Genomic DNA, 9,507 nt, shown 5'->3' on the forward strand with positions numbered 1-9,507 from the left:
ATGAGCTCCAACAATCACAGGTGTATGCATCAGAGGGGAAAAAATGAAGGCAGGAGGGAGAAAGCTGGGTGGAAATTTTCCGTAGGAAATTTAGTAGGAGAGGAAGGGACTTGGAGGACCATTGAGATGAGTACATTGCTGTTAGAGATGGCCACATCACAAACTTGAACCTTTACTGTTCCTGGGAAGCCAGTTCAGAGCCAAGGAGCTCTGATGGCTAGAAACTTTCTAAGTTTTGACCTAAAAAAATTGTCAGTAGCTTATGCACAAGTTGGTCTGTGTCTTATACATTTCTATTCCCAGCTTTCCACCCATGTACCCCTTCACAGAGCAGATGAAACACACACCTTTTAGATTTCTCTTATTAAATGTGGTGTTAGGGTGAGCAGGGAAATGGAAAGCTTTTCTCCGCACTTGTTCTGCTGTAATTAGTTTTGTTATTGGGCGATTAAATCTGTTCTTACTATTCTGTATGTGCTGTGAGTGAGACAAGTGATGCTTCTTCTTGGCAAAGTCATTCCTGGAGGCCCTCAGCTACAGAACAGTGCTATGAATTCCAAGTGCCATTAGACATGGCACATATGTTGATCATCCTTGTGAATGACCCAACATTCTCTTTGCACCTCTCCAGTATTAAAAAAGAAGAAAATATTTTTCTTTACTTGGGTGGCTGTCTAGAGATATGTTCTAAGACACATCCTTCCAGCAGCCGATGTCTGCACTCTGCCTTATATATTAAAATTAATCCTTTCTCAATATATTGGCTGCTGGAAATGTCTTTCCTAATATGATCCCAAGATGTATTTGTCTTTTTGAAGATCAAATCATGTTGGTAGTAATAGACAAGCTACGATTAACTAGTAAGCATAGGATCTTCTGTCATTTCACCACTAAGGAACAAGCAATAATATATAAATGCATGACCTTCTGTCTTGTGTGATTTAATTTCACCTCATTTCTATTACTCAGGGCCCCATGGTAATCCAGTTTTTCCTGTCTGATATTCAATACCTCCTTTGATTTGCTAATCACTGCAAACTGTATGCAACAATTTTAATCAGAGCACCAGATTTCTGAGCCAACATCATCAGTGAAAATATTTGCCAAGTTTGAAGACAGGTCCCCACTAGCCATCTCTTTCTAGGCCTTTTCTTTCAGCAAAATGTTCTTTGTAATTTTTAGATAGTGCTTAACCAGCTGAGGTCAAACTAATAAACCAGTTATTGTCTGAATCACACTACTACTCCTTTCTTAAACAGAAAATATAACATCTTCTCTTCAAATCTCATGGAACCATTTAAGACTAGAAGGGGTAGCTTTTGAAATAACTTTGCCACTAGCCTTGGGTCAGTTAATTCCCTGTTGAGTGTGTACTTTTCACATCTATGCACTCATTCATATTAATAGTCTTACTCTTATTGCACTTTCAATAAAAATATGTGTATGTAGAATGGGGAACAAGATACTATTTACTTGTTGCTCATATATCAGTTATCTGTAGTCTATGCTATCTCTATACATAGGAGCACACTACTTTCATTTATTAGTTTTTATTTCTACAAATAAGCAAGATTTTACCATTTATTTTTGTAAACACTTCAAGCTCTGTCACACTTCAGTGTTTTCCAACTATTTTTGTACTTCCACTTTTGGATCTCCAAAGAATAACTTTCTTTTCTGGTCAGGGCTTTCCTCCTCACCCGTTCTCACTTCCAATATTCTTGTTGAAGTGATTCTTAACTTCAAAGCTCATCCATACAGATTTTTCACCTCTACTAGGATGCAAATAACAGATAGGATTTGTCAGCCCAGATGCAACTGTGGTCTGGATAAGGGCTGTGCAAACTCATCAGAAGCAACCATGTCCTGTGAGGTACTGCAGGAGGAGGTACAAAAGCAATATAGTAACTATCTTAATTCCCTAAATAAATCTCTTTATCTTTTTTAGAATAGGAATAAATTCTATTACTTTTCAGTATTTTATATGTCTGTGCTGCAGCGCATTTCTTTTTCTCTCAAAGTTTGTCCTATTAAACTAAATAGCTACAGACTTTAATTTTAAATTAATACACTAATGATCGGTATATGGAGTTATTTGATTATTTTGTAATATCCTCTGTCGTGCCTGAACTAATCTAAACAGCAGAAATTGTTATTTGTTTAGGGATTTGTAAAGAAAAAATAAATATCTTGTTCATTGCATCAATACATGTCTAAACCGAACTAATATTTAAGTCCTGCTACTCTTTTCCTTGAGGAGTTTACTCTCACTTTCTGGGTAGTCTCTGCTTCTAACCAAGATTCAAAATTACAGAACCTCTTCCAGACACTTACTGCTGTGTACCTATTTATTTATAGGATGCCGATAAAGCAGCATGGAAGGAATGAAATGCCAAATACTTTCTGACAACGTGGATTTCAAGGAAAAGGAGGAAGGGTATGACCATTTCCCCTTACCCTTTTCTTCAGCAGTGTACTGATTTTTAGGGTACTCTGGCACATTGCTTCTTCTGCCTGAGGAGGCAAGAGTCCACCTCTCTGGTCATGTTCTGTCTAAATAGTCCTGAGCAGAGCACCATCAGTCCATCTCTGTTGAAGGTACTGTTGATTTGCATGGGAAAATTTGCTTTTGAGCCAGGGGGAAAAACAAGACTTCAGTCTTACAGCTAAGTAATTCCATTTTATAAGAAGAGGATCATGACTGTCATTTTCCACTCTAAAAAACATTTGATAATTACAATAATTGGTAGGCAATGGCACCTGATTCCCAAGCAGATGCCCCATGTAAAAACCTCACACATAACAAAGTTTTGTTTTATGCAGAATTATATTAAGACCTTCCCATTGGATGGGTTGGTTGTGAGCTGTGTACATTTAGCAGATTTTCCATGTCCCTCAGTTTTCACTTGGGAAAAGATAGGCACCATTGTATTAGGCTTACTGAATTGGATTGTGGAAGTAAAAATATCACTTTGTGCATTCTATTTCTCTGGTGTGAGCTGACAAAACATATCAGAATCATGCAGCAACCTCCAGCCATGCAGCAGCCTTGTATGTTCTGGATGGTGGGGAGGAGGAGTGTGTGTGGAAAGTGAGGTCTTAATGACAGAAACATCTAAATACCATTTCTATCACCTTCACTAAATGTTTAAGTGTTTAAATTCCTCTTGAGACACTCCCCTTTTTTGGATTTGCTTGGCTGTAGTTCTTTGTTCACGTGTTCAAAATTTTACTCAGAATTATGTGAGAAATATCACTAAGGTCCATTAAACCTAGGGTTCCAAGGACTTTTCTTACTTGTATGCAAGACTGTTTTTAACATAGATCTGTTCTCCAATTCATCTCACCATGTTGTCCCCAAACAACCCTGCTGGCACAACCAGGAGACTAATTTCAGAATGAATGAATGCAATGCTAACAAGAAAATTTCACAGTGCTTTATAAGTTGTACTGAGTAATGGGTAGTAAAGGGCAGCAAAAGCACTATATGCAGATTCTTTGACATGCATCAGAAAGAAAGGTAAAGCAGAAAAGCTATGAATGATGACTAACAACCCAGGGAAACATTTCCTATTTCTCTGTAATCATTAAGGTTTTACAATGGCTTCTTATTAGCAGTTACCCTCGCTTTCTTAGTCTGGAAGTGTGAGCCATTAAGAACAGTGAATTTTGTCCCAGCCCTTTGCCCTGAAATTCATCCAAAAGGTTCCTCAAGATCAGGAAGAATTCATGACTTATTTGAATAGTTTCTCTTCATTTCTGGGGAACTTCCACAGCAGGGCTTGGGCAGCCAGAGCTGTCACAATGCAATCTTGCATTGAGAAAGATGCAATCATTTCATTAAGCTTTGGGAAAGCTTTTATGTATTGTAAAGATAAGGCAACTTTGAAATCAGCAACTAAGTTTCCGAGTCAGTGGAAATGATGAAATGCAGAATAGCTTTACCTCTGTGGTTCAAACAGCCCACCTTGCCATACAGTAAAAGTAGCTTTTCAGTGTGCTTAATAAACATCTTATCATAGAATCATGGAACCTTCTAACTCTGGTTAATTTCTAATAGAAAACTTGCTTGGGGAGAAAATTTGTATCTTTCCTCATGCCTGTGGTAGCATTCTCTGACACCTGGGGCATGAGATTTAAGGTGCTGATACTATGATCTCTTTTCCACCTGCTTTTTGTTCCATAAGCTTCCAAAATAAATCTTCTGAAGCACCAATAAGAAAGCACAGGTCCAACTGTGCTAAAGCTGTCATTTCAACTTTTCTGCGGAACTTTTGATAATGATACCAAAAGAAAAGTCTGTACAGATTATAAGTCTCTCCAAGTAATTTAGCACAATGGCACAAGTGAATCCTGCATCCATAAAATAAAGAGAGAAGGAAACGGACATGTCTAAAATGCTGTCTCTAAGGAAAAGAAAACTCAAACTATTCTCTATTCTCTGAAGCATGTGCTGCATCTTCTTCAAAGGCATTTTGCTGAACTCTGCCCAAGGTGAACATTGTCAAAGAAAAACATTAGCTTTCTGTTTTTTTCACCAAATAAAATAGCTATTAACAATATAAAGATGTCTCAGTCATGAAGACCTTGCCATTACAACTCAAGCATCTTTTCTGACTGTAAGTGTATCCAAGGCCACCAAGTTCATAAAAACCCATCTTGTAAATGTCAAATTCTTTTATGCCAAGGTTTCTGGGAAACATATCAAGAGCAGTGAAGATATTAAAACATCTTGATATGTCTCCAGCCTGCTGTGTGGAATTGGCTAAAGAATAGGATATTTGAATTTGTTCAATGGCTGTAAGAAATGTCCCAGAAAAGGAAGGCACATTGGCTTAAATTAACATAGAAATGAATGGCTATTTAAGAAAATAGATAAAATACCATTTTGTATAGAATACGAATGTTTCTTTTAACCCCCCTGTTAATAAGAAAATAGATAAAATACCATTTTGTATAGAGTATGAATGTTTCTTTTAACTCCCCTGTTAAGTGAACTCTTTAAACCTGAAAAATACGGGTGTTTGTTTTCAAACAAAAATGTATTTGTCATGTTTTTGAGAAGCTGCAGAAAAGAAGAGACAATTTGGGAAGTTTGGTATTTCTTACCCCTTTCTGGGAATTTGAAACTGCCAAATTTGATCCAAAGAAACAAATATTTCTCAACTTTTTTTTTTTTTTTTTAAGTGCAACTTTAATTCCTACTGCAAAATAAGTATCTCTTTTTGTGGTTGGTTTTAGATTCCTAATTTTTTTTTTTCTTTTTGGGTTGGTAACACAGTTTTGTGGTTTAACAGACAAATAGCTTCAGTATTTGTTCTGGTTCAGAAAGAAGAAATACAAATTAGGACCTTGGCTCAGCCAAGCAGTCTTGTACCTTGAAGTGAGCCCTAGACAGGTAAATTCCTTCCACCAAGTCGGTACACATAACTAAGCACCAGTATGACATCCTATAACAGAGCAGTGACATGAGCCAGAACATGCAGAAGACTTGGAACAGGTCTGGGAAACCAGAGACCAGTAGATTTGTAGTACTTAACCCACTTAACCCCCTTAATTCAGTGATAGCTGAATTAAAGCTGGGAGCTGAATTACAAAGTTGATTTTTTGAAGTGAAAAAAATTAAAACACAAGTGTTTGCAGCTAGGTGGTGCCATAGGCTTATGCAATCCCAACCAAATTAGTAATGCATAATAAGAGGGCTTCCATTCTAGTCATGATATTGTATGAAGCAAGATGTGATGTAGTGTCAGAAATTGCTTCAAAGGCTCTGTTTTGCTGTCTCTAGTATTGCAGGAATAGTAGTCACTTCAGAATAATTTCCTGTCTCATGACACACCCCAAATAAAATAGAAATTTCAATGAGACCCCTCTGTGGAGCAGCAAAATTGACATAATAACAGGGAACTTCAGTGATGGAGGAAGAGATTTGTTTCCTGACAAATACTGAAACTCTGTATGAGCTTTTCATCAAATTAATGCATTCAAGTGCTAGACATGAAATGAGATCTGTGAAATCATACGGCATATTGTCTTGACTGAACTGGTGTTGAACAATATGAATCCGAGGAGAGACTACGCACACTCATGATTTGCTTTAACGCTTGAGGTCTTTAGCTATTTGTGCGCATGGAAGTACATGCTCTAATGATCCTCTCCTGAATACTATATGTAGATTTTATTCTTCAGCCTTGATAGTTATCCAGTTCTCTCAGTTACTTTTCCTCAGCTCCCTGAACTCCCCCAAAATAACAAGTATTTTGTTAAGAAACTCCCACAGAACATCTTACATAGCTGGGGGAAACAGTAAGCTAAGTACATTTGTAAGGTTTATTTTCCAGATGGCTTACTCTTATACCACTCCTAGGGTTTGCAAAACCACTTTAGTGGAATCTCTTCTGTGCTTCCTCACAATTTAGATTTTGAGGGCAACTTCTAATTTTTACATTAGTATGTAGCACAGTATAAATGACACTGAGTACAAATGCACCATTGTTACATGAATGCATTTCACAGAGCATTCAAACTGTGTGGCTCACCAGCTTGAACCCAATACAAAAACCTGAAAAGAAGCAGCAGGGTTATTAGGAAGCAGTGTTCAATTGAACTCAGTGATGTGCTGTTCTTTAATCTCCTTCTGTATAACACATGCATCTCTCTAGAAGTCAGGTGCATTTTCTCTGTTGCTTTGGAGCTCACTGCAGTGGATGTGGTCACAATCCCTTTGGAAGTTGTGCATTAACAGACTAAGAAATGGAACTCTATCTGTGACTTGTCTGAAATTTAGGTGCCAAAAGGTTCAATGAGCTTGACACCATCCATTTTTGAGTGCTACCTAAAAATTATGCTCTGTTCTGGGCCACAAGGAAGACCTTTAGTGTCTACCCTTGAAATCACTGAGTGGATTAAAACCTGGGACTTCCCCCTGAACTAGAAGTGTCTCACAACTGAATTTATTAGCTAGAGTTCCTTTCCACTGGCTTGTGCATTTCAATCTCCCTGTGTGATGGAGAGCACTGTTTTTTCCTCCCCTTTCTACTTCTTTTCTCTTCCTCCCTCCCTCCTCTTGAGTAACCATATCATCAGAAGATAAACAATTTTTCTTGCAGCAAGTGATTTGTTCCTTAGTGTTCAGTATAATTTTTACACTTCAATAAGTATGAGTTGTATAACTTGCAGGAAGAGGGCTGTTGTGTTTATTCTGTGCTCTTTAGTTATTTGTGCCTTGATTATACAGTTCTTTCTTATGGTGACATTTGCAGTGAATATGTGTACAGAGGAATTGTATGGAGAATTGCTACCTACTGCTTATCGGTACTGCATCTTGTTTATTTTTATACGTTTACCAGTCAAAACTCCCTGAATGTAAAGGAATGACTAATGCTATTAGAAACTCCATTATTATTCTCAAAGGGAAGCTGAGGCTGACAGGCTAGCAATAGGAATGAGGAAGATTTCCATTAGTGCTTCTCCTAATCACACTTGCAAGCTAATGTGTGACAATGAGGTACCTTGATGCCTTGCTCAGTGAAGGCCAAATCCAGTGTTTTTTACTCAGCCTGGAGATGTTGTACATACAAAATTACAAATGCAGATCTTCCTGTGTTGCAGTAGGATGGGATACACCTCTACGGGCTCTCACAGTCTGCCCTACCTCTCTTTTCTGTGGTAGCTACACAAGGATGGCCTCAAACAGAGGCAGAATGCACACTTCAGTGTTGTGTGAGCATCCTTCTGGGCCCACTTACACACGCCTCTGTCTTTGAGCCAGCAGCCTGATGAAGTGTCAAACACAGCATGTATTGAGCCCTTCTTGTAGCCTCTTTGTCACTGAGTAGCCAGTTGTTCATCAGAGATGATGCTCTGGTTTTCAGCAGAACTCTTTTTCCACTATTATCATACAGCCAGGTGTTGGTCAGTTGGCCGTGTCATTGGTTATGCCTGGTCTTCCCTAATGCAATGCTTTGCACAGGCTTTTGCCAGCTGGTTTGAAAGAGTTAACTGTGCATGTATGGCTGTCAACACAGAGTAAGTCAGATTAAAGTGCTCAAGAATTATGGTTATGTGTGGTTGTGGGTTTTTGTTTTGTTTTAATAAAAGGAGAAGGAGGAAGAGAAAAATAGACAATAGAATCAGGGAAGTCTGGTGGTGATGTGTCCTTTTAGTGACCTCCTTTGATGCTCCTCGTATATTAGATTAATTTTAACTTGTTTTTAGTGGAACTGGCCAAATGCTTCGAACCATTTCAGCACAAAAGTAAGCAATACCCATTTCCTTGCTGCAGTGCAAATGGTTGGGATAACTGTAAATACTGTAAATATTAGCAAGCTTTCAAAGCTACCACACAGATGCCTAACATGGGAGCTGTTGAGTTATAGGTAATAATCCAAACACTAATTGGAAAGCGGGTCTCTTAAATAAAACAAGAGCAGTCCATATAACTGAGTACCAGAGACTTGTTTTCCCCAGTGTAAGAGGCTCAAGGCAGGACACATGTAACTCATCTGGCTCCATCCAGCATTTGTGAGGACCGCACACTGTGTAGCATAAGCAGAATTCAGACTCAGGAATTGCTTTATATTGCATCTTGGCTGCCGAGCACAGAGGCAGCTGTCAGGATGACCAGGAAACTGATACAAAAAGGTGAACCAACTGAAGGCAAAACCCCATAGGCTGTATTTCTAGGCAGTAGGAATACAGTAAGAACAGGCAGCATACAGGTATAGCACATGATGTTGTGCCTGTCATGTTCTCCTTTCCCTACATGGACAAATATTTGAAGTCAGAAAAAATGGAGTCATTCAAAGACTTCAAAAGTGACTGCTAAGCAAGTAGAGAAGCGTGTGTCAATAATCCTTCAAAAGACCATCAAAATTCTGCAAAATGTGGTTCCTGCTTGAAGGAGGGTATGCAAACACAGAAAAATCAAACAAAAAACTACCCCAAAGAAACAGATATTGAAAAAAAAAAAAAAGATGCTTGCATGATAATATTAATAAAAAGTGATAACTGTGATTTATATAGACAGCCAGATTTTCTGCCTCCTCTAAAATCTTTCTGGAGCATCAGCAAATATTCTTTTGCCTTTCTGGCATACCTTTTGAGAGGCTATGAAGTTATTTCTCTTAAATAAATCTTTTGTATTTTCCCTCCTACTAGAGCCCTGGGTTTCCAATGAACTGTACAAAACCTTCAGGGAATTTTACACACACACTTTGTCAACACATTCAGAAGTTCCCTCCATGTGTATTTTATTAATTTCAACTTTCTTTCACCTCAGTGCATGACCTTTCTCTACTATTGTGTGCGATCTGGAAGTTTATATCTTTCCACCTCATAGGCTGAAAAAAAAATGCCTAATTTCCTCACCTTTCTGGCATTTAATTCCTCCACCCTTCTACCTAATTTAAATTCATAAAGCACTTTGAGATCGCATTTACATCAAAGACACTCCACAGGATACCTCTGTATTGTGTTTGTGTTCTGTTCATTGATTAAATGGTCGCC

This window comes from Columba livia, chromosome 3 (assembly GCF_036013475.1).
Source record: "Columba livia isolate bColLiv1 breed racing homer chromosome 3, bColLiv1.pat.W.v2, whole genome shotgun sequence".
NCBI lineage: Eukaryota > Metazoa > Chordata > Aves > Columbiformes > Columbidae > Columba > Columba livia.